Below are 26,812 nucleotides of genomic sequence, written 5' to 3' on the forward strand. Positions count from 1 at the left end.
GCCAGAACTTGGATTTTCAATGCACTAACAGCACTGGCAGTATGTAATGACACCTGAGGTATGTCTACGCTACAGCTAGAAGCATGCTTCCCTGTGATAGACAGACATGCAGCAGCTCTGATTGAGCTATTGCACCAAAAATAGTAGTGTGGCCAGGAATAGTACAGGTGGTGACGTGGGCTAGTTGCCCAAGTGTATGCAGGTGATTTGGCCAGGTTTGTAGTCAGGCAGCTAGATTGAGCTGCAGCATGTACTACTCCCACCTACCCTACTATTTTTAGCTAGCTGGGAAGGACACTTTGAGATGCAGTATACACATACCCTTATATATGCTAGCATTATAGATACATTGGAAATCTTGGTCAAGGTACAAAACACTCAGATTTTGAGTCAAAAGAAATACCTAAAATTGAAATAAAGTTAAGGTCTAATTTTAAATGCAAGGACAGATTTAAATAGCCTACAGGAGGGAAAAAAGACTGGCCTACTGGCAAATTAAACTGTTGATTCATGAAATAAACAGCAATGAATTTCAACACTAATTTACTACTTTCTACACAAGAAAATGAAGATTTTAACAGAAAATGTTCTTTCCAGTTCTAATCTCTTTATATTTTACAATATTCAAAATGTCTGCTATCCTAGAAATGTTGTGACATTTGTTGTAAAATGCACAATGACTAAAATTAATGGACTAAGAATACGGTACAGTTCTATAAGAAAAATATCTGAAAAATGCTTGCAACCCCTTTCCACAAGAATGCCTCCTGATTCATTTATTAAATAACAAACATGGTATGTATTATGAGTACTGTGTCAAACTGAGAAAAGGTCTGTATTATTGAGGTATATTATGTAGGCTTTGTTTTCCTGTTCAATGTTATGATGGTGCCTGACCAAATAAAAAATCATCAGATCATGGGAGGCTATAAAGAGGAATTGTTAAGGAACCCAGGAAGGGTAAAACAATGACACAGATAAGACAGCCTCTTATGAGCAATGGCTGTTAGGTCACCAGGTGGAGGAAAAACCTGTCTGGTGGGCACCATTCAGATTAAGATGTTGTTTTTCTTTCCAAGGCTAGGGCTGAGATCAAAAGACCCTGATCGGTTAAAAAGGTGTCCCCAGCAGAAAGGGAAAGGGGAAGTGGTTAGCTTAGCTGGAGGCTGACAGAGGTACACACAATCAGCATGCACCAAAGCTGACACACGGTCAGGCTGACTTGAAAGCCAGAGAGTCTGCAGCCAGCTAGCTGTAAACTTGGTGCCAGAGAGAACAGGGGACACCACAGCTGAGCCATAGTTACCATGGGGCTAAGGGGAATGCCAAGCTTAGGTAAGACAGCAGGTGTACAGGTCCCACATCCGAAGAAGTGGGTATTCACCCACGAAAGCTCATGCTGCAAAACGTCTGTTAGTCTATAAGGTGCCACAGGATTCTTTGTTGCTTCAGCAGATTATGGTGACTCAACCCCCCAAACGTGCTCCAGCCTGGAGAACACAGGAGGTGATGGATATTATTGATCTGTTGGAGAAAGAGTCTGTTCAGGAACAGCTCCAATTCAGCCAAATACCATAGACATGTACAAAAAGAGTGCATGGGGGAGAAATGCTGCACTAAGGACACGCAGCTATGCCACGTGAAAATCAAAGAACTGTAGCAGGCATCCTAGAAGATAAAGGAGGTGAACAGTCATTCCAGTTCTGCACCACAGACATGCCACTTCTACAATGAGCTGCATGCGATTCTCGGTGGTGACTCCACTGCACCCCATGCAGCATGGATACATCACAGGAGTCTGAGTCTCAAGCCACCGTAGGCAACAATGAGGACATTGGGGATGAGGAAGAGGAGGAAAATGGGAGACAAGTGAGTGGGGGGATCCATTCTCCCTGACAGCCCAGAACTATTTTTAACCCAGTAGCAGTCCAGCCAATCACAGGACAGCATCATAGCTGATTGTGATGTCATGGAAGGCACCTCAGGTGAGTATGCGATTTCAATAAAACAGTATGGGTTACATGTTCTTATATTTTATGTTTTAATATGAAGGAAAAGTAAAGTGGGGGGAGGTGTATCTGCTTAGCAATGTCCGCCCCAGCTACGCAGAGGGTCCCCATCAGAAAATATTTTTGTGTGTGTACAGGGATGGCCTGGGAATCCTCCATGGGGATCTCCAATAAACTTTCATGGAGGTACTCTGCAAATCTTTGCAGAAGGTTTCTAGGGACAGCTGCCTTATTTCTTCCACCACAGTAGGACACTTTCCAACGCCACTCTGTTGTTAATTCTTCTGGCATCATTATGGTACACAGCATAAGGACCAGGTCTGTACCCCAGACACTTGCAGCATCTGCTCCCTTGCTGCCTCTCAGGAGACTGATATCACATCAAGTCACCTAGGGGAGACGGTGGAAGTTTTCATTACAAGAGCTCATACCACAAACAATAGAGCATGTGATCCCCCACCCATGGTGATTTCGGGTCCCTCAACCACAGTTTCCCTAACGTACCTACTGTTTGGGTGGCAGGGATGAGCATTGACCTCAGAATCTGCAATCCCAAGGTGACTGCTACCAGCAGTGTTAAGGGGAGAGAGGGTGTTCCTGTGTTCTCTTGAGGCTACAACCCTCCCCACCCAGCCAGAGCCAAAGAGGACAAAGACCACAGTTTGGGAAGCTTATCGCTGGTCACCAATCTCCAAGCATCATCTAACTTGCTAAGGGAGGGGGCATTGTCTACCTGCCCACATGTGCTCCTAATGCGGGTTGCCCACAAGTTGCAACACAAGGCCCATTGCCCATGCTGCTCGGCCATACTCACCATGGCTGAAACAGAAAATCAGTTTATTCAATAGCTAGGGATACCAATTATGTTCTAGCTTGCACTTCAGTGTAATAAGGGGAGTGATTTTAAAATACCAGAAGTCTATTAATGGCCCTGAAAACTTGGATCACAACAGCTTCCACGATGGAGTTACCAACTCTGAATTGGTTCCCCACTGACCAGTAGCCGTCTGGTGTGGCACACTTCCACACAGCAATTGCTACTCACTTCTCCACTGTCAGAACAGGTCTCATTTTAGTGTTGCTGCACCTCAGGCCTGGGGAAAGCTCTGTGCAAAGTTCCTGAAAAGTAACCTTCCGCATTCAAAAGTTCTGCAGCCACTGCTCGTCATCCCATACCTGCATAATGATGCAATACAACCAGTCAATGCTTGTTTCCTGGGACCAGAAATGACATTCCACTGCGTTCAGCTGCTGCACAACTTCCAGCAGCAACTGATAATTATTTTGTTCTATGGCTTGCAGCAGGGCTGCTTGAATGACATCATAAAGTTCTGCACAGCAGCGCCTGTCTTGCCTCTGGAACTACTCCAGGTTAAGGTATGAGGTGTTTGTAATGCTCACAAGAAGAGTGCACAGCTGGGTGGGATCCATGCTTCTCAGGCTATGGCATATGCACAGCTAAGCCAGGCTTTTAAAAAAACAGGCACAGAAAAGTGTGGGTTGTTCGCTGTTGATATCAGGGGAAGGAGGGAGGAAATGCATCATGGGAGGTTAAAGCCACATTCCCATTCCACGCTGGGACAATGTTTTGGTCCCATGAGGCATTGCAAGCACAGGTGCCGGTTTCCTCTGGGTCCCCAGGCCCCGCCCCCACGCCTTCCCTCTAAGCCGCCACCTCCACCTCTTCCCACCCCCACTCCACCCCAGACCCCGCCCTACTCCAGCCTCCACCCCTTCCCTGCCTCTTCCTGCCTCTGCTCCACCCCCTGCCTCTTCCCACCCAGTTCCGCCTTCTCCCCCAAGCACACCCTGTCCCCTCTCCTTCCCCCACCCTCTCAGCATCTCCTGCATGCCACAGAACAGCTGATTGTGGCATTGGGAGGGAGGGGGAGGAGATGATTGGCAGGGCCACTGGCAGGCGGAAGGTACTGGGGGAACTGGCTGCCAGTGGGTGCTAAGCACCCACTATTTTTTTTGTGGGTGCTCCGGCGCCTCTGATTGCAAGCTCTTCCCAAAACGCCCTATAGTTTGTTGCACTGTGGGATAACTACACATTGTAAACTGCTCTCTGCATCAGTGCAAGTGCTGCTAGTGAGGACACACTCCACCAAGACAAAGATCATCCTGTGGACACGCCTGACTGACTTAATTACTGTAGCGGCTACATATCGAATTAAATTAAGTCAATTTAACTTTGTAGTGTAGACATGCCCTAAGGGGCTGCCTGACACTTCAAAATAACCAGAGTGCAACCAAGCCTGTCATTCCTCCTCTTTACCCCCTGGACTGAGAACTATGGGAAAGGAGGCATTGGTCCTGGCTGAGTCATATCCAGGTGTACAGGGGATTCTCCAACACATGGGGTATCTCCAGCAGGAGGTCTACACTGCAATTAGACACCTGCAGTTGGCTCCTGCCAGCCAACTCAAGCTCACAGAGCTGTTTAGTTGAGATGTAGACATTTGGCCAAGGTGTGAGAATCCCAGAGCCTAGATTGCAGCTGAATCTTGAATGCCTACATTACAATTAAACAGCTACTTAGCCCAAATAAACTGACACGGGCCAGCCTTGGGTTTTTAATTGCAGTATAGACATATCCTCAGATGCAATCTCAAGCAACACAAGAAGAGGAAAACAGACAAGAGAATCTGTCCCACTATATTTTGATAAATATTAAGACAAATGGACAACCCCAATATTACTAAAGAAAAGGAAAAAACACCCCACAGAGTTGAGTACTACACTTGGTGACACTTGGAAGTCAATCATGAAAAATGAGTCGATGAAACTGTTCTGCTAGTTTAAATGTAAAAAATGATTTTGCCTTCCCCCAGACTTGCCCTGTGTTTCCTTTTTTTTCTTCCCTAATGCAAAATTTATCTGATTTGGGTTTTTGTTGATCTCTGCAGTATATTATCTATACCATCCTATATTTCTCTAGTAAGCTTATGTCTTCATTGTGTGTGTTTATTTTTTATATCTACAGCAAATCTTATAAAGCAAATATCTTTTTGTTGTAGTTGCTGACCCCATAGATTCTTTTATTTTGGGTCTATGGTTGTTTTATAAATATCTGATGTTGCATAAGAAGATCATTTTCCAGAACCATAGAAACTGCTAATCTTTTACAACTTTCTTAAAATAACTTTTCAATCTATTGACAGGCTATTATTAAAGGTGGTGAAGGGGGAGATTAAACATAGTAGATAGTCTATGCATTCAACCGCTCTCAAAAGACTGCATTTGAAATCTTAAAGCTTCATCTTTATTATGAAGGCACATACAATATGTATCCTGTAACTGTGGCACAAAGGTAACAATATTTTAAAAAATCAAAAACCAGGGACTCTTTGTGGTGTCATTTTTAGAATCATGGAATAGTTGAGTGACAGACAAAAATACCGTTTAAAAAATGTGTTTGGTGGTGGCTCCACTGTCAGTTTCCAACATCATGCATAGATCTTGAAATGGATGTTTTCTCCCCAATCACTTAGTCTTTGTCTATATGGGAGGGAGTGGTTACCACTGTGTAGCTCTACTAGTACATCTACACCCATACAAGCCTCCATTGTAAATCTATAACACTGGTCTAAGGTAGGACTTAAACAGACCTTACTTAGAAAAGGTTATCATGGTAAGTCACACTGACACAGTGTATCTTCATTAAAGGTTTATGTCTGTTGCTATATCAGTGTAATTTTACTACACCAGTGCAAATTTCCAGTCTAACAAAACCCACAGCATTCTGAATGATAATAAAGTACTGAATAGGTGTCAGTGACATTTACATTGAACAAAGGAGCACCTTTTATAACGTCCACACTCGTTCAAATTTTCTACTTGCTCCAAACACTAGTCAGTTGTTCTACTGGTTTGTTTGTTCCTGGTAAAGACAGAGTAAATTCTATTTAATACAGGATAAATACCCAAATGTTTTGACTGCTATAATAAAAAACAGGGACATTTTGGGTGTCCCAAAAGAAGTTCCTGGAGCACCAAGACATCCTAGGAAAAATGAGGAATGTGCCAGTAAAAGCAGACATATGGGGTGGGATCCATAAATGTACTTAGACATATAAACCCCAAGCTTAGGCACCTAAGTCTGGGGGATTGGTGCTTAAGACCCAATTTTGGCCTTACTATGATCAACAAAACTCACCGAAACCTGTAGCTGTCTAAACTCATTCAGTGTGTAAGTTTTTAAAGTAAAAGTTCCCTATGCACCTAAGTTTCTACTTCTGAGCCCAATGCTGCTTCCCTCTAGGCACCCAGATGCCTATCTCCCATCCAAGATGGAAAAAAAATTCACAAACCAAGGGAAGATAGGCATTTGGTCACTTAAGTTGCATGCCAATCTGATCCAGTAGGTGGCCTCTGAGCACACATCTCAGATCAGGTACCATTCCAAAATTCATTTGGAGGACACGGTGCTGGCTGTGTCCATGTTATAAATTTTAGCATAGTTGTTAAGAGTACTCCCCAGAAATGTGGGAGACCTGGGTTTCATTCCATTCACTCTGACAGAGGGGGAGAAAGAGATGGGAGACTTCTCGTCAAATCCTGAGAATAGTGCTCTAGCTACTGAGCTTTGGAATATCCTGAGGTGCGATTATCTCAGTCTCTCCTATTAGAGCTGTTGTACTGTGGATAACTGAGAGTGGTTGAAGCAGGGGGACTGGACCTGGGTTCCTTCCCCCAACCACTGGACTATAGCATAATTCTCAATCCAGTTCACTGGGCTAAATATTATAAGGTGGGTGGCATCACTTCCTCCTCCAGCCATTTTGTTCAGGGCAACTAACTCAGTCATGAAAGGAATGGTGTAGGCACTGAAGTCACCTGACTGCAGGCTGGGGCGGGGGGAGGGGTCCCAACTGTGGATTGCTAAGCAGAGCTAGGTGCCTCCCTGCATCCCAGAGTTAGGCACCTATCTCCAAGAGACAAGTGTGGCTTAGCATACTCCGGTCATCAGCATCTCTCACTGGCTAGCTTAGGCAGCTTCCCACCTAACACACTGGCTTTTGTAGACTGCATTCTCAGGCATCTCTTCCCCACCCCTCATTCATTGTACAGAGCGCCTAGGCACCTAACACAGCATTGTGGATGGCCGCATTGATCCAGTGATTTGCTAAGCATCTAAATTTTAGATACTGTTATGCTCAGCATTGCAACACACAAGTCCATCCTTAGACCTTACCTCAGGTTGCTTTATATATAGCTCTCATCTCCATGATATTTGAGCACCTCCCCAGGTTATGAGTTGAACCTACTAACAGCCCTGTGGAATGGGGAACTAGTATTTTCTCCAGTTTCTAGATGAATAACTGAGGCACCAGAAGATCAAAGTCCTGATTCAGGAAAACATCCTTATTTGGGACAGCGCTTAAGTCCCCTTCAACTCAGATACTGCCCAAGCCATACCTATTATAGTGGTAATTACTGGACTTATAATACTTAGCACATTACGTTGCAAAATCACTTATCATAACTTGGTAATGAATTAGCTAATCACCTCCCTCAATAAAGTAGGTAAGTATATCAGAGTCCAGCTTCTCAGTCTGGCAAAAGTACCCTTCAATGGCATTACAAAGTTAAATTGAAAAAGATATCTTCAAACAATACAAACAGTATGTTCAAATTTTGAGAGGGGGGATTGCTGCGTTAAAAGGAAATGGTAGACGGAGAAGAAAATAAAAGTAATTAGAGCTGGTCAGAAGTTTTCCAGTAGAATATTTTCCCAATCAGAATATACTGATTAGTTGAAAGCAAAACAGTCTGGGGGTGTGCCACTTTCAATGAATCTTTCAAAGAAATCCAGGCAGTACTGATTTCTTATGGAAACCTGTCTGGGTTTTTATTATCTTTCCTGCCCATCTACCACTCCAGCTCCTCAGCAGCCAGCCTGACAGGGAGTTTGAATTTTAAGAATTTTTCATGGAATGGAAATACAAAAAAAAAAAAAAAAGTGCCACAACCTCTTTGGAAATGTCAACAATGAAACTTTTTAACAGTCTGAAATTAAGATGTTTTGTTTCAATTTATTGAACTATCCTAACATGCTTCGTTTAAAGTCTGTTCAACATTAAATGTCCGTGCTGTATTGCCTTATGGGAGTTGTAGTTCAGATCCCTATTCTCTCCTATGGTCCGGTCTTCTTGGCCAATATATGTCACCATAATGTACCATGTGTCTTGGATCTGCAGTACATTATGAGATATAGTCATCCTGGGAACCCATAGAACAGAATGGAGGACACTCTCTCTCACAAAATAAGTTTAATGTTTTGCTGAGCTGATTAAAAAAATCTCAACATTTTGGGTAACTTAAATCTAAAAAACTAAATTATTCCGTCACGTTCAAACTTTTTTTCTTTTGCACAAACACAATAAAAATTTTCCCCACAGAAATTTATTATTTAGCAGCAATTGCACTGTCTATCAGAAAGTCATTCTGACAGAACATTGTTGACCAGTTCTAATTATTAGTCCCATTATACAGGAGGATAATCTGAGTTACCTGACCAGTTGCAGAGCTGATAACAGTAAATATATCAGATGAGAAATCAATAAATATACTAAAAAGACAAAAGTAATCTTAAATATTGTAGATGATTCCATTTAGATTTTTGTTCTAAAAAATTCCCTGGTGTGGAAACCTGCTGGATGTAGCAAACATGAGACATTAATGTGAGAAATTTATTTATTTCTGTAGGGTGGTCTAATCACTAATATTCAAACAAATCACTCTGTAATCTCTTCAGTAACCACTGCCTCAGACACTGATCCCTTTAATTTATTTTTGGATTTATCAGCTGAGTTCCCAAATTTGGTGAATGTGTGAACAGCATGTACAGCTAATTTAAATTTGGCCTGGTTTAATCTATCAGTGGGAAGTCGCTTTTAATAAAGGATTAGTAAATAAGTGACAATTAAAAAAGAAATGATCTTTTAAACTGAATCCACTTCTTAAATGTTCCAATTCATTTAGTTAATTTCTTCTTATTTTTCATTTTGTCTCAGTAATGGATGACTTCCATATATTGATTTGGGATGAAATGAAAAATACTGTCCTTTCTTCTATTCTAGATAAGAGAAGGAAGTAATAGGTTTTTTCTCATCTCATATACGCTGCCAGGAGTACTAGTACTGAATTCAGCAGACATACAATACTTTAAATATAGGCAAGAAAACATTGACCACGTGAGCAGAGACCCATCCAGTGAGCCATTGTCAGTCAACCAAACAAAATTGAAATGACTTTTTATAAAATGTTTCTAATTTCATCTTTATACTCTCAATCGCTGAATGTTGGATATTTCTCATCACCCCAGGCCTTGGCTCACCATAATTTTGTCATCATTTTGACCCAACTGTATATATTGATTCTGGCTGAGATTGAAGTAGAAGTGCCAAAATACTGTAAGTAGAGATGCTCCTAGAATGGTTGAGACCTGTGTGAATAGTAAAAAGTATCCAATCTCACAAGAAGGCTTATTCTCATGAGATTCACAGTCCAATTCTGCAAAATGAAAAGTATCCAGATTTTCAGATATACATTTGAATCAAAGTGTCAAATATATTTTGATTTATCCATAATTCCTTTTTATATCGGATTTATTTTTGTAGACCTCATTTCAAACCATTATTCAGGAAACTTCTTTTGCTTATGATAGCACTTATAGATGATGGATCTTCAAATACAGTCTCTAGAAATGTGCACACAAAATGTGTGAGCTTGTTTATTTAAGCAGGATGTAACAGAAGACATTTGCATAGAACAATTAAATATTTGCATATGTAGTCAAAAGTGCAGTGATTTGCATGTTCAATCACTTTAACAAATGAATAAGCACATATTTTGTATACACTATTTCACAGACTCTTTTGAACATCTGGCCTTCTTATGCAGCTACTAAGCTGCTTAAACTTCTGTCTATAGTGTCTAAGCACCATAATACATAGGTGTCAAAAATTAAGAATCTAGCCCATAATCATTGAGGGCTAGATTGTCTATTTACAACTAGATTAAGGGGTAAGGCACAGGTGCACTGCCCCAAAAGCAGCCCAGGTAAGGAATCTCCAAGAGGTTTACCTTTGACAGGGACCTTGAGCTCACTCTGTGAGTAACATGACAACTCATTGAGCAGGTAGTTCATACAGATCAACAGATCAGTAAACCTGCAAAGCTATAATGCTAAAGGTCTGATACAAAACCCACTGAAGTCAAAAGGAGTCCATCCAAAGACTTCAATTGAATTAGGCCCTAACTGTGTATGTCCAGTTTCTTAGGAGGTGTAAGCCAGTGTAGATCCACTGAGTTCAATGGAGTTACGCTGATCTGCTTGACCGGGAGCTGTTCTATATTGTAAGAATTCTATCTATTGGCTGTTTTTTATTCTTTCCCACCATTCATCCAAACTTTTATGTAATCAAGTTAAAGCCTTTGAGAACAATTTCTATGTAAAATAATGAAAAAAAATAAAAAACCACTCCATAAATCTCAGTTGTATCATTCATAATTTGAGAACAAGTACCTTTATGGCCAATAACCAAATCAATGCAGGGCAAACCACCAAGACATTAAAATTTAAAAAGAAATCTTAGGAATTTTCAGCTGCTGCAAATTCAAAAGACCTCTCAGATATTGTTTTTGTATAATCATTGTTCAATTAAAAGGGTTATTTTAGTGAGCAGAGGAGTAAATTGGATAGTTGACTTTTGGAGATTGGATTTAAATGCTTGATTCATTAGTGAAAATATATTTGATATTATTTTAGTCCTGATTTAAACAAACATATGATGCTCTTTCATTAGCCAAGTTTTTATATTCAGGACATAAAAATGGATGTTGCAGGTCACTTTTGAGGTGCATATGCATATGCAGGGGGAAACTTATACAGTCTATATCTGGCTTGAGTCTGGGTTAATTCATAAACTTCTCCCACAAAAAAGGTAATTAAGGAGTAGACAAATAGGGCAGAGTTGAAATTGTGGACTTAATTAAGTCAATGGAAAAAACTTCCATTGATTTCTATAGGGCTAGGATTTCACACCAGGAGAATTTTGATCACAATGTATAAAAATAGCCTCCATAAACTATGGTGTTCTAATATCATCCTGGTTATTAATTTCTTGTACATTTATAGTACATCACATTAATGAATGTATTAGCATATGTATAAGTAATTAATTATTCATCTTTAAGTAATTACACTGAAGATTTTTCTTCCCATATTGCTGCTCATTATAGAAACTAGCCATTTTATAGTCACTCAACCAATTCAAATGAAGGATCTATAAATCATCAGACAAGTGGTTAATTACAGCTTTACAAATATTACTATTGCTCTACCTATGAAGAAAGGAAGAAAAACTTGATGGGTACAGTAAGATGTGTAATCAAGAAACAATTATTAATCTTTGATTGTAACTGTATCATTTCCTTTATGAAAGTACTTACATCATATGGTTTTAAAAGTATAATATTCTCTCCCCAAATATCAATGAAGTTTTGGGGCACATGGATTGGTGTTCATGTCACACTCCCCATCAGTGTACGGCCCGGGCAAGCTAATGATCCAACCAGCGGACCAAATTCGGAGATGAGACCTGGCCATGTGCCATCTGAGGCACATTGCACATATGCTCAGAAGAATGAGGTTCTTAATATAAAAAAGAACAATTTTAAAATAATGGAGCAAATGTTGTGCTTTTTTTGGGTGAGGAGGGGCGGGGGCGTGTTACACTGCCTCTTAAGATTTTGTACTACTGCCTTTCACCATAGCAGCTGAGAAATAAATCAAGAAAAACTCCACTGACTTGGGAGTTACCCTAGATTTCTACCAGTTCAATGCTTTTAGAAATTACTACAATTATTATTAGATTAATTATTCAGATGGTAACTAGTAATCATAAACTAGTCTTATATTATTGATAAATACCACGTTCCCAGAGTAAAAAAGTGCTGCTTTCCCAAGAAACAAACATGATGGGGGTAAGAGAAGGTTGAAAGATCCAACAAACCCTTGAGAAGGATACAGAAAGAGCAGAACATGGCTCAGGAGGAAGAAAGGAGCCAAAGAACAAGCAAATATCAGTCTGTTTCATGTGTGTTTAGGGTATGTGTACCCCAGGGGTACACAGAAGTCTTCCAGGGGGTACATCAACTCATCTAGACATTTGCCTAGTTTTACAACAAGCTAGATTAAAAGCACTAGTGAAGTCAGTACAAACTAAAAATTTCATACAGACAATGACTTGTTTCTACTTCTCTATCTACTACATACTGAAAAGTACAATATTTATATTCAAATCAATTTATTTTATAATTATATGGTATAAAATGAGAAAATAATTTTTCAGTAACAGTGTGGTGTGACACTTGTGTATTTTTGTCTGATTTTGTAAGCAAGTAACTTTTAAGTGAGGTGAAACATGGGGTACACAAGACAAAACAAACTCCTGAAAGGGGTACAGTAGTCTGGAAAGGTTGAGAACCATTGGTTTGGGAAGACTCAGCCATTTGGCTTTTTCAATGTATAAAGTGCCCTCCGTGTAAAGTCATTAACTATAGTTAATTGCTGTAAAAGCTCCAGAACTCCAGGCAGTTCCTGGATGACCCATGTCTACAGAGTGATAGAAGCCAACCTCCCCTAGGCACAAAGTTCCTATACACACAAACTGCATACCCAACAAGCCCTGGAAAAACCAAACAGAGGAACAATACTATAGTGCAATATAGCTAACACGTACCACTAACTGATGGGTAAACTTCAGTTTCTGGAACATACTACTGTAGCAAAGAAATTATTCAATGGAGAATATGTATGGATCAGCAATAGTTCTGCCATCTGGTGCACAAGAGGAATAGGAATGAATTGACAAATGAGAGTTTCTTACATTTCTTTTTTATATTGTTGCACAAACAAGGAACAGTTGAAATGTCTTTAAGAAGGAACAATATTTTCTGTGTGGTAGGCTGCTCAAAAGCAGGAGACCCTGGAAACCCTGGGACCCCCAGCTCCCTGGCAGGTGACCTGATGGACTATGCTGGAACCAGAAATACTGGCTGCTAAGAAGCTGGGAGCTTTGGAGCAGGGACTCATAGTACTGCCAGGCTTACATTTACATTTACACACCTGCCAGCCAACCAGGTGTGCTTCCAAGGAGCCGGATGGGCAAGCTGGCAAGAAACCTGGTTTCGGTAAAATTTCATCAAAATTGACCTGTTTCCACAAAAAGGTTTTGATTTCAACCAATTCCAACAAAAAACAATTTAATCTTTGCTAACTACTGGATTTTTATCTGGAACCTCTGACATTCTGGCTTTTCCTCCAGTTCTCTCTGGTTTTTAGGCAGTTCAGGCACTGGGACTTCCCCTTCTCCCCCCCTCCCTGCCCCTTGCAGGATCTCATTGCTCAGGCTCCAGCCTGAGCCCAAATGTCTATACTGCAATTGTACAGTCCTGCAGCCTGAGTCTAGGTCAGCTGACCCAGGCTGTGTAGCCCCAGCTGCTGTGTAGACATACCCTTAGATTCTTTCCCCACTAGTCAGTCCAGTTGCATCCCCACCCTCAGTTCCTCCCCCTCCCTTCAAATGAAATTTAGCATAGGACTCAGGCAGAAGCTCAGGAATGGGAGTTCTGATCAACTGGCTGAGGAAGGACATAGGCTCAGCAACAGCACAATGGTCTCCCCAGAAAAATCCTTGGTTTTGCTAAAGATATTCTTATGGTTTGAAAAATCTTTTTTTTTAAATGTATAACCCCCTCATTGCAGGTTGGGGCTGCATGTGCTGAGGCATTATACCACTTAAGTGGGGTAATAATCCCTCTCAGTGTGACTTTGGATCTGGTTGAATATTGCATTTAGTTCTATGCACCTCAAACTTGTCTTGTGATCAAACAGTTGCTATTAAAAGATTCTTGGAAAGCATTGTACTGATCTCATCTGACACTCAAAGATGCATAATTTTGTGAAGTGTTTTTCATACAGCTCAGAATCTGAGATAATTTCATTAACTTTAATGAATGTTTGCATAGCCTCAAGATCTTTCATGCTCATCTTATCAAGACCACTTATCATTAAAAGGTTAGAAGTGGATTATGTTGTAATCAAGAATAGTAGCACAATTTTTAATACGCTTCAGATTCATCTTCTCAGCACAGCTAACTTGGGGTTCAAATTTTGAGGAAAAAAGTGGTGGTACTGTCCCAAACTGTGCCCACAAATGAAGCTTCACCCACTCACAGTACCAACATGGTCATGTAGGATGATGATGGGTAGTGCAGACATAAAAATGGGGAGTGTGCTTTCTGGAAAAATTAAATATTATATATATATTCTCAAACCTTGTCACAAAAAAATCCCACTTTTCCCCCTAAAAAAACAAAACAGAAAAAACCTCAACATTTTTCATTTTTCAAAACTGAAGCCTTTTTCAGTTTTTATTTTTTCCTGTTACTCCCTCCACACATTTCCCCCTCTTCTTTCCATTTTGTCCACTGAAAAGAGGTGGGCAACGAAGAAAAAAAACTGAAACTGGGAGGAGTTGTGTCTGAGGAGAGGGGGAGTTTCATTTTTGAAAAATGAATGGCTACTTTTCATGAACAAAACATTTTGAATGAAAAATTTCAACCCATTCGAGTGATGGGTAAATGCCATGACAGGCACAACCTAAACATCAAGACATCACAGGAAACTGACACTTAAATATATAGGTATTGTGATTGTGCATGGGGCACCCTTGTAGAGGTCTGGTTCCTGTAGCAGACTAGTGTAGCTACCTTGGTCCCTCACTAGGATGCCTTGGGATAATGGGTCCCAGTGGGAGATGGGAAGTGAGTAAATGGCCTGCACTATATTGGATTCTCATTCACCAATTGCTAAGTTCTCCACATAGCCCATAATATAAATTACTATTGGACGTTACTCTTCTCTGGCTGCAGGGGATGCTGTTGTGCTCTTGTACTCCTACAAAAAGAACAGGAGTACTTGTGGCACCTTAGAGGCTAACAAATTTATTTCAGCATAAGCTTTCGTGGGCTACAGCATCCGAAGAAGTTAGTCTCTAAGAAGTTTGTTAGTCTCTAAGGTGCCACAAGTACTCCTGTTTTTTTTGCGGATACAGACTAACACAGCTGCTACTCTGGAACCTGTACTCCTAAAGACAGGCAGCATGCACGTCTCACTTGCTCCATCAGATCCTTTGATATGCTGCTCCCAATCCCTGTCTGGTGGGAACTCCAATTGCCTTCCCTATTTCCCCAGTAGCTTCTATTGCTCTCTACGGGCACTGCAGTCTGGTGATGCTTCCTAAGATGGTAGAAAAGCAGCTGCCTGAGCTGAGGTTTTTATATCAATCTCTGGTATCTGCATTTGAATTTTTGCCTTTCTGGCTTTGGCCAGCAACACTGGCTGATCAATCAAAGCCAGTAATGAAAAGAGTTGGGAACAAGGTGGGGCAAAATGATAGGCCCTGCCCATTACCTGCTGGGCATCAGAGTGGCAGTACCCCATCCCCCAGGAGTACTCACCCAAACCAATCTGCAGTGAGGAAAAAAATTCCTTCTGGTCCCCAAAAGGGTAACTGGCATAATGCCCATAACAACAAGGATGCAAAGCCAAGCCTACCCTATTTCCAAAAAAGGGGTGGAAATACTTTTACTTCTGGGTGCAGAATGGTATCCTAAGCAGTGGGAAGAATTTATAAGCTATCCCATTGGTTGCACTGGAGCCAGTAGGCTTCTGCTTCACCCTTGTGTCCTGCAATCAGCCAAGGAGACCCCTCAAGTCCACAGGAGGGGAGGAGGGGAAAAAAAAGTCGGAAAGGGACATCTAGCAAAGGTGACTTCGCTGAACCAGTAAAAGCAGCAAAGAGTCCTGTGGCACCTTATAGACTGACAGACATATTGGAGCATGAGCTTTTGTGCTTTGTCGGATGCACCCACGAAAGCTCATGCTCCAATACGTCTGTTAGTCTATAAGGTGACAAGACTCTTTGCTGCTTTTACAGATCCAGACTAACACGGCTACCCCTCTGATACTTTGCTGGACCAGAAAATCCTCCCCAACTTTGTGCTCTGTCTCTATTTCCTGATCAATGTTTGGGTTATTCTCCTGAACTGAAATGTTATGACTAATTTACATAAACCACTACACTACACTATACACTAAAAGAAATTAGCAATCAAAAACCCAAGTAAGTGATCTAGTCTGCGATTACCAAATTTGCTGTAGAGAATAGTCTTGCCTTGACAGTTTCCACACCTCTTTTGTATAACAGAGTCTAGTTCCAGTTTTGAAATTATTTTCCTAGTAAAATATCAGTATGTGCATATCAGTACCATATGAGATGCATCTTCCATCTTATTTAGGAGTACATTTTTGTCTTCAGTGATCTTTGAACTGTCATCTAATTAAATATTTTTCTAAAAGGAAAATAACTAATTCAGATTCCACCTTTTCATATTTAAAACTAAGTTTCAGCATTATTTTTTTTTAAATTTAAATGTAAGCTAAACACAACTTTTATATTCATATCAAATTAATACTCTTGGGCAGAGATTTTCACTGTTATTGACTATTCTAGGACATATAGTCCATAATATAAATTTATTACTATTGGGCATTAATTAACCTAGATTCAAAGCAAACCTTACCACAGATTACTAAAGGTCCCCCGAGGTATGTAAATATCCAAACCTTAACCCCATTTTTTCCACAGTTGGAAGTACAAGCTGATAAGTAAAGGGAATAGAAAGAGAAGGACTAAGTAAACCATGCAATCTTTGTGTTATGTTAATTTTGTGATTTGATTACTAATTGAGCTGATGCATTGATTTGAGCAGTTGTTGGTCTTGAATTGTTTTATTTTTAGTTAACCAGTTCTACTTTGTATTAGCAACTCCTTGATTTGAATAATTTAATTAATATAATTTCAATCTAATTTTCATAACACTCAGTACTTTAGTGAAGTATAAAATATTAGTCAACCATATAATTGTTTATGCTCTTAAATAAAAGTTACAAAAACACACAAAATGGGATTTCTTTGATCACGTCAATGAGGTAAGAACAACGTTAATTAAAGGGATTTTAATTAAATATTAATAGACCATTTAATTCAAGTCCTGAAAACCTTATTACTATTGCACTACAAATATTTCTGCTTACTAAATTATAGTTTCCTTTACTAAGGAAACCTGTAATCAGTTACAGTCATTAGTCACCTCTCTGGTGAGCCTAGATCTTGAATTTGAATCAGTGGAGGGACTGTAACATGATGGGTTTATATAACAAACAGTAATACAGGATGCAAAAATCAGATGCATAAATTACCTTCAAATGAATAATTAATGGTTTGTACATGAGCTAACAAGTTCATTAGTGACAAAAATTAATGAACATTTATGAACAATTAAAAAACAAAAGGTTATTGATACATGGGACAGGTAACGTATGCAGAATCCTTGAACACTGAACTCACTTTTTGAAAGCATGAGAGTTCCAACTGTGTGTGTCATACTGGTAGTATGCTAGGCCTAGGGATAGTGTTCCTCTTGAAGAAGAATGGAGGATGTTGGTACTTACACATCAGTGCTTCATTTGCAGAGTTCCAGCAGTGACACAAACAATCCAAGAGCAAAATAAAGTCTTATGCTTTCTATGTTTTAGAGAATAGGGTAGAAAGTGAGGAGAGGAGAAGATGACGAACAGCACTGTGAGCAAAAAAATGGCTTTGTTTATAATGCATAAATGTTCAAAACAAACCTTTAGCCAAAGTAATACAAATATTCTATGTAATAGGTAGGTATATGCAATAAAAGGATTTCATGGATTTTTCATTTCTACCTGTAGGTGAAGTAATCACAGCAGAACAAAGCAAAACTCCTGCAGTGCCATGGATGGTTTGCTGCTAATGTTCTGGTTTCACTAGTCTTCCTCTGAGGCACCTACAGAATGAAAACAAGCTGACTGTAAAACATGTGTACTATTATTAGATACTTAATAATAATATATACTACAAAACTATGACAGTACTAGAGCAGTACTGATAATATAGATCCTATCCACAAATGTCAGCTATAGTATATTGGATTTTAAATAACATTTTATTGAAAATTGCACCTTTTATTATTAGGCTTCATAATGAGCTGAGAGTTTTATAGGATTTTAAGTGCAACCTTTTAGGGACTCAGGATCCCAATTATTTTTTAATAACAAACCTGCCTAACAGCTTCTAGATAGAGAAGTTGTTTTAGTAAAGTTTTAATGACTTGCAGTTCCTAAGGATTGGTAAAGCACAGCACAAAATACCAGTGTGTGTGTTTGTTCTCCTTTGCAGAAATGCAAATATTGAGACGGCCAAATGGTCGGCCATTCAGTGACAGGAAACAAAATTAGGTTGTAAGGGGCCTAATTTAGGTTGCTCTAACTGCAGACAAGTTGCGGGACGGGAAGCTACATTGGTATAGGCACATCCAGCAGAGACCTGAGAGCTGAATCTGTAGGATAGTTCTTGCAATGATTGCAGGTAGAAAATGACCAAGGGAAAGACCAAAGACTCAGGACCCGGACTGAATATCTCTGCACCGATATTAGTGCTACTCCTCTCGTTGGGGAGGAATACAGAAACCGGTTTAAAGAGCTCTTTATATTGATATAAAGGGCCTCTTAGTGTGGACGGGTGCGGCATTAAATCAGTTTAACGCTCCTAAAATCAGTTTAAATGCGTAGTGTAGATCAGGCCTGAGAGACCAATCTGCACTACAGCCTGGAGTATGATCTTGAGTTTTGGGAGAAGGCCATAGAAGTCACCAACACTGAATAGGGAATTGGCAAGAAAGAATACAACTGCTAGTTTTTGTAATGCACAGATACATATTGGCACTAAAATGACCACAGAATTTTAAGCCACACTATTATAGGGACCTATAAAATACCTATCTGTATCACTGTTATAAGTTCTCAAAAATATCTTAAACTTTCATCTGCAGTTGGTTGGTGGATACAAAAGAAACAGAATAAAACTTCATCTGGCATGTCAGAAAAGGATTACAAAAAGTGTGTATTCCTAGTTTTCTACAATAAAAGATCTTTTCCTCTAAACCAAGCCCTGATTATTTTACTCCTAAAATTTTATCTTCAACCGCTTCTCATTTCACTCTATTTTTTGTTAAGAATCAATTTGCTGAATTTCAAATCCCAGAAGATTTGGCTTTGCTTTCATGTTGGATTTTAACCTTTGCTGGAAATATTGCAGCCACTTTATTTTCCTCTTGGAAAGCTATCTTTACCTCCATCAGTTGTTCCTATGTAGGACAGTAAACCTGAGCTTGAAATCTATGAAGATTAAAATTTTACAAATATTAAGCATTTTTTCTCCTGGTAATTGACAAAGTTCTCTTTGTTCCCCAGATATTAAACTGCTACAGTGACTTTGTCTCCCCATTTGTCCCTGGTGGCTAACCCTCTATAGGTATTCTATACTAGGTATAGCTCTGAACCCCATAAATAGTGTTTTACTTGCACATCTGACTCCATAATAAATGCAATCAGTTCTTTAAAAAAAAAAAATGAACGAACAAAAAAACCTAAGGAACTAGAATTTTCCCTGCCTATGGGTATTCAAAAGAAAAAGTTGTTTTTCACATGAATATTTTTTCTACCATTTCCATCTACCCATCTGAGCTTTTTATCTATGTTGTAATTGTTGATATAAGTTCATCCCTCTGACCGGGAGAGTCTTATGTTTTCTTCCTGTGTGCTCTGTTTTGTGAAGTCTCTGATTTCTGCATTATATAATCTCAATTTTAGGAGATTATATTAGTTGTTAAATTCTTCAAGTGATTGTTTCAAAGAATATATGTTTATTGGAAAGTCCACTGCTTTATTATGGAGTGATTCTGAAAGTTCTTGAATTTAGCTTTCCTATACCACAAGGATGAGGAGAAGCTTCAATTGACATTCAATGGGATTTTAGCTCATCAGTGTATAAATCCCTTTTGAAAATGAGATTTAGGCATCTAAATCAGTTAGGCATTGCCACACTTAGTACAGCGATATCTAAATACCTTTAAAAATCTGGGCCTAAATAAACAGAGTCCAAGTTAAAGAACATGAACATTTTTTAATTCCTATAGTTATTTAAATGTAAACACTTTCATAGGAGTCTTTTTCTTAAACCAAATTAGAAGGGAGATACTGCAGATACTCTCAGTTATATATTTCTAACATTTATGTTAAGGTATTGTAATGTTATTTTACAGCTTCCTTTGCCATTTAATTCCCAGAACAAGAAATATTGAATATTAGAAAAATCAATGTTATAACAAGACCACATATTATTGTACGTATTATTCATAAAAAATCCTGAATATAATTTGTTCAAGAAAAGAAATTCTATTACTAATATAACCCTGTTTACTTCACAAACATGGCATTAATTTTCAGTAAGGGTAATAATTATTTCATCATGGGACAATTCTTCAATTTTAATAAATACCATTAAGTTCTACCAGAAGTTGACAGTTTAATATGATTCAAATTCAGCATCGCCAAGCTGAACTGAGCCAGCTTCTTGCCAATAAATCTACATAACTGCAGTATTGTCTCATTGTCATGTAAATATTGCCACTGGGTGACATACAGTGAATTCTTTTTAACAGGCCTTTAAATCAGATTTATAAAATCATTAGTTTTGTTAAATTAATGGAAGATCCTAATTCTCCCCTTAGTTGAGGCAGTCTAACTTCATTCATTTCAGTGGTGTTCCTCCTGTTTTATACTAGTATGAGATGATAATCAGCTCTATGGACCCAAAATTAAGTACAATATTTATTTAAACCACCTTACCTCTTTCTCTATCATTTGTGGTGACTCAATACAAAATGGCATCTGATAGAAAAGTGTTGAAATAATAAAATTTTAGTTATGCTTGTCTCTAAGAATCTTTAAAAGCAAGAATAAATTCACTCAATAGCGGTCCCCATTTTTCAGATGGGGAAAGTGAGGTAGAGAAATTAAGTGATTTCCCAGAGGACAAAGAAGAAATCAATATCAAAGCTAGGATTAAAACACAAGAATGTGTGATCCCAGCACCAGTGTTCATACTACATCTCTCTCATAATGTGTCTATGAAAGCATTGATTCATTCCTGCTCCTGCTGGGACCACAGTGGGCCCCATTTTTTCCCTCTATGTAACACTGTTGCTCAGATGGAGTAGGATAGCTAATCATTATTTATTTAATAAATGTCCACAGTGAGCCACATGCTATAGAAGAAGCAGAGAAAGTGAATTTCTGACCAAATCAATTTATAATTTCAGAATCAGATTCTCTCTGGCCCTTATGTGGGTATACAGAAACAAGGTAAGGAGAAGACAGGACAGTTTTAACAGTATGACTTCGAAGAAGAGACGTAACACGTATTTTATCATATATTCTTTATCCAATATGATGTACACTGTGTCACCTGATAGATGTGTGTGATCTGCTGGAAAATGAACCATGGCCTGAAATGCTCTAGGGACATATTTAACAGCAAAAATCACATCTAGACTGTCACTCAAGACTCTGATAAATCAGTTATTTTGTTCTATAGCACCAAAAAATTAAAAATTTTAAAAAGGAGTTTACCATTCCCACTGAATTTCTACAGATAAAACAAAAATTACATTTTATTTGTTTCACTGCATTTCATTTCAAAAGATCACAAAGCAATTTACAAAATTTACACAAATGCACTCTCCTTAGTATTGAAATATAGCTACCTTTGGAGTGAAATGCAATCTGTCTGCAAGAAATCACATTGTTGCTCAATTCAGTTAAGATGTTGCCTCTTTCCATCTGGTGAATATTGTATAAGATCTGGCTAGAATACAATATTTCAGAGCCTTAAATGAGCATTTGAACTCTAGAAAGAGCATCAGAACCTTATCGTTGAGCCTTTTCATGGTCGCGCATTATAAAGCTTTCCCAAAGTAAATCTTGCCATTATGATGATCATCAAATGTTCTACCAGGAAAGGTAGGCTTGTGCGGATCTGGACCTAGAAAAGGAGAATGCTAGTAAGATACTGTTAAATAGGAGGGAAATAATTTCCATCTTACTTTGTTCAAATTGTATTTTAGAAGATGCCCATATGGTTTGTGTTTTGAAATTACTGTAAATTATCAAATAAAGAAGAGGGCCCAATTGCTGATCCACAATATACCTATTTCTCCTCCCCACTCCATATCCAAAAACTGCATGAGGAAGAGAAACAGCCTCTTTAGACAGACTACTGCAGTGGCATGCGGGGGGGCTGAACTCTCGCTAGCTGGCACTGCAATATCAGCATCATTTAGCTTTAGGAAAAAGGCTAAAATAATTTATAAGTGTGTGTTTTATTAACCATTCCTGCCATGGGATTGAGAGGATTTTCTGAGCCCTGTGAATTCTTACTAGTGAGCAGAAATCCCAGGGGGTGATCTCATTAGATCATATAAGAGCCAGAGGCAAAGCATTTATGACCTCTCCCTCACCCTACCACTGATACACAGTTGATTGTTCTACAGTTACCAGTGAACGATGTTCTTTCTTTAGACCTTACAACCTCCATGAAGGATTAAACATTGGATGATAGTCTGTTCAATTGTCAGATTAAATGGTTTAAAGAAAATATAGAGAGAGACTATAACAACGCCTGCAAATCTCTACCGAGCATGCAGAAGTGCATATCCCAAGGGATGTTGCATTTCTCTTTCACTAAAAGATACAGGAATAGATACATAGTTTGCCACAAGCTATGTGTATGGGACAGTGTATAAACTCACCACTCCAGGAACAGCATGGAGAAGGGATTACACATCCTGATAGCCTATTCCAGCAGCAAATTACAACCACCTCCCCAGTGCATGCTCAGAAGTAATGCCAAGCACACTGGGGGGTGGGGGGAGTGAGCCAATGCTCCAGCCATTCCCTGTCCTTCTCTGACCATCTGTTCTCACAAGGGAGTAATGAGCACATGGCACCTGTGCAGCACCCTGCAGCACAGGGACATAAAAGTGTGCAGGTGTACAAACAAAGGACCAATCAAGCCCATGTTTATTGAAACAGTTCTGTAGTCACCATTAAAATATTGGTGTTACATCAATAGTGGTATTACAGCTATTATCAATGCTTTGGGCATAGGAAACCTGTAGCAACTTTTGTAACTCTGCTTACTTTCAGATAGTTGATATCAAAACTTATGAGAACCACCATATGCATTTTCCTAAGACTACTTCCTGGATTGAAGAGTTTCAGTGATAGGAAATAGAATACCCATTCATTTATAAAATCTTTGTATGGATTGTGTTCCGGTCCTAATACGTGTGAATATCATCTGAAGAACAGTATGTTACATACTGTTGTGTTAGGACTTCATAACCATCACCTTTGATATCTTACCTTATGAAATTGAAGCAATTGGTTTCTGTTTTTAATTCTTAACAACCCAGTCATGAAATTGCCTATTTGTGACAGCTAGCAGACGACAAATGGGGTGTATGGAGTTTTACAGGGATCAGATATATGCATGTTCAATATACCTAAAGGTGGCATCTGAGATCTCTACCAAGAGGTAACAGACCATTGGCCATCATAATCATTATGAAATATGGATAATGTTTACGAAATTATGTATCTATACATAATATTGATATTATGTATAGATACTAATGATATTAAATTATGTGAGTTAAGGGTGGTCACTAGAAGGTGATAAACATGCTCTTGTCAGGTAGGATGGAAGAGATGCTTATCCCTCTCTGGATAATGGTGTCTATACTGTCTGCTTCACAATGTAGAGCTACTTACAGTCTGAACTGAATGTTAATCAAGAGACTGTGACATCAACAAGAAAGAGCCTACAGGGGTTGGGAGGAGGGCAGCAAACAATCAGCAAGGGGGTGCCCCCTTTACAAATAAAGACAATTATTAGCAGGGATATAACTGCGGGTGCAGGGAAACACCCTGCACCTTTTCCACTGAGGAGGCTAACTGACAGCATGGCTTGTCTTGTGAACAGAAGCTCACAGCTAAGTCTGGCTGTAATAAGCTAGAAGGATTTTGGGTGAGCATGGCCCTACGTGACATGGCACTAACTAGTTAAGTATATCTAGGTTCCAAATACAATAAAGATATAATATGTATCTGTAACCCTTTGTTTCCAATATTTCTACTTATCATTTTTACTTCTAGTATAAACGTACCTAAGTGCCAAGAGTTAAGTGGAGGAGTAATCTGAGGCATATCTGGTAAACTGGGGCATCCTCTCCTCTTTGGAGCAGTGAACCTGTGAATACTGTGTATGTCCAGCAGACCAGGGCTGGACATTCCAGCAGGATGCTTGGAGGGCTCAAGGGTTGGAATGTGCCTACAACTAACCTGCAAGAGGGACAGAAAAGCCTGCATAGGCTAAGAGGGAAGTGCTTGTGTTGGCCTTGGCCAGATGTGTCAGGAAGCTGACCCATGACAGGTGGAGACAAGGCTTCCTTATACTAAGGGCAAGTGGGAGCTTGGTGCCTCACAACCCTGGGTACTTCCGAGAAGCACCACAGTGATCTCTTTGATGTCAAACCACTGGTCTTGCAACACCTACACTCTAGGATCTCAGTTTCAAATTTGAGAAGAATCACTTCAGTCTTTCAGCTTTCTGAGTACAGTTTGCAGGGCATGGGTTCTTCAAAAGAGACACTTGCAAAAATTAAGTCCTGTCCATTCCATGTGCAAATTAAAATGTACACTGAACTTGTCACAAAAATAGTATATTGAACTAAAGTCTTCTAATAAATAGTCTTGCCTCAGTATCCAGAATTAGCAGCATTTCAGTTGTGCTGTATTATATGTTTATAGGTCAGGTTTATAACAAATTTTAGGATCCCTTTACAATGAAAGGTAATATAAAATACAAGATATTCAGAAAGTTTCATAGCTTTGTAGAAATTTGGGGTTGTCTGTCCTTGCCTAAAAGCTTATCAATTATTAATAATCTGCACTCTGTTAAAACCATCCCTTCCTTTCACTGCCAAATTTGAAAGATCAAATTGAGAGATGTAATCTAAGCCTGTTTCAGACCAGTCAGTTGTTTTGTTTTCAGTTCTTTACCTGGATTACTGCAGAATTTGTTAAACTGGAAAATCTGTATCATCTCCATTTTGCATACTGCAGAATAAAATAAAGGCCCCTTATAATCAGTGGTGAGCAGCTAATTACATTCCCCACATTTTCTATCAATTTTCTCAGGTTGATTAATTATGAGTTACTTTCTAAATACTGTCTATTTGACAGCCACCTGCAACTGTCTTCCTTCTGATGTGATCTATGATGACATGCACTAACTTATACACCCTAGAGATGGATTATACTGTTGTATAGTTCTCTCTGTTCAGTCTCCTTTTCTTCCATTCATGATATATGCTGAGATATGCACCCATTATCTTGCCCTTCTCTTTTTTCCATTATATACCTTGACAAGATGTGAAGGACAGATAAGATCAGTAGAAATACTACCTTGCTCATGACATTAGTTCTGATGTACCAGGACCAAATGCCTTTTTTTGAAGAGCTCTTGTTTTGAAACTGGGAAGAAAATAAACCAAATCTCTCCAGAGATCTGTGCTGGTTCATTGAAGGTATGTCAGATAGAGTATAGAACATTTAATAATACATCAAGATTTTAAAAATATTTTCCACTATGCTATGATGTTTCCCTTTTACAGTTATGAAGGGAGTAGCCAGCAAAGCAGATGTTGAAAATGCAACCTCCCTGCAACATCAAAGCTGGGAGAGGAGGGTGTCTCTGGTCAAGTGGGGAAGAAAAAGGGTCATGGCTCTTTTGAGGGTTCCCCCCTCCTTTAAGTTGGAGGGCAGATTGGGGAGGGCGTCACCTGAGCTGAGGGCTGGTTTCAGGGGCTCAAGTAAGCCATTGGCCCCTTGCAGACTTTAGGAATAAAAATTGTTGCATATGCCTAGTGCTGCCTAATGGACCCTTCTCTCACTGCTGGATCACCAATTCCCACCCTACCAATCCACTCAAGGTATCAGAGTGGGATCAAATTTTTTGGGGGCTGCTGTGTGCATGGCAGTAGTCATCTTTTTTTAGAACTGAGAAGGAATTTTTCCACCACCACCAGATTGGCCAGGGTTAGCTGGATTTTTTTGGCTTTCCCACAGCAACTCCAAGAGCTGGGGAGGGAGGGAGGAGTAAGTCAGGAAATAAGATTCAATTTGTTGCAACCTCTCAGCTGTCCATTGTGCAGGTACTTGTTCAATAGGGTAGATCAGGTGGTCAAAAGTGTCCCCTGTTCTTTGCAAACACTCACCTCAGATCTGACAACTACCAAACACGTTTTCAGGATATTTATCCATGAAGAGTAAAATGTACAGAAAGCTAGTAACTTGTCAATATTCATGGTCATTGCAAGATGTATGTGCAGGGAATATTTAAGGAATGATGTATTTATATTGAAAGTGTGCTCTATGGACTTGAAATAGAAATTGTTGTCACCAGGAGATAACGTGTCTCAGTGAGGCAAGAGTGAGCTAGCACCTCTCCCTAGTCAGCCCGCAAGACAACATAAGTTTCTATTCTTGATCTTTGCCACATCCCAGAACAGTCAATGGAAAACCATCAAAGATACTGCAAACAGTCAAAACCACTTGGAGGTGAAAAGAACCATTACAGAGGGCAGGACATCTCCATAGCTAAGAATAAAGGGGAAAAAAAACCACCTGTTTCAGGATAACTGAGTGTAGGGAAAAGGACTGTCAGGAATCAGGG

The 26,812-nt window shown here is 39.4% G+C and overlaps 2 long non-coding RNA genes across 2 annotated transcripts in view; one reads left to right on the plus strand and one right to left on the minus strand.

Annotated features, from left to right (window-relative positions):
* The window catches only part of LOC120406710, a 194,005-nt gene that overhangs the window by 155,240 nt on the left and 11,953 nt on the right, over positions 1-26,812 (minus strand). The window contains exons 2-4 of the long non-coding RNA XR_005599514.1: positions 21,942-22,057; positions 20,863-20,904; positions 17,860-17,960 (exon numbers count right to left, since the gene is read on the minus strand). This is a non-coding gene — a long non-coding RNA (uncharacterized LOC120406710). The remainder of the gene's footprint in view (positions 1-17,859; positions 17,961-20,862; positions 20,905-21,941; positions 22,058-26,812) is intronic.
* Positions 17,864-21,509, plus strand: LOC120406711. The gene is made up of 3 exons (XR_005599515.1): positions 17,864-17,984; positions 19,005-19,071; positions 21,336-21,509. It is a non-coding gene; the product is annotated as an uncharacterized LOC120406711 (long non-coding RNA).

Source organism: Mauremys reevesii, linkage group 5, assembly GCF_016161935.1.
Source record: "Mauremys reevesii isolate NIE-2019 linkage group 5, ASM1616193v1, whole genome shotgun sequence".
NCBI classification, from domain to species: domain Eukaryota; kingdom Metazoa; phylum Chordata; order Testudines; family Geoemydidae; genus Mauremys; species Mauremys reevesii.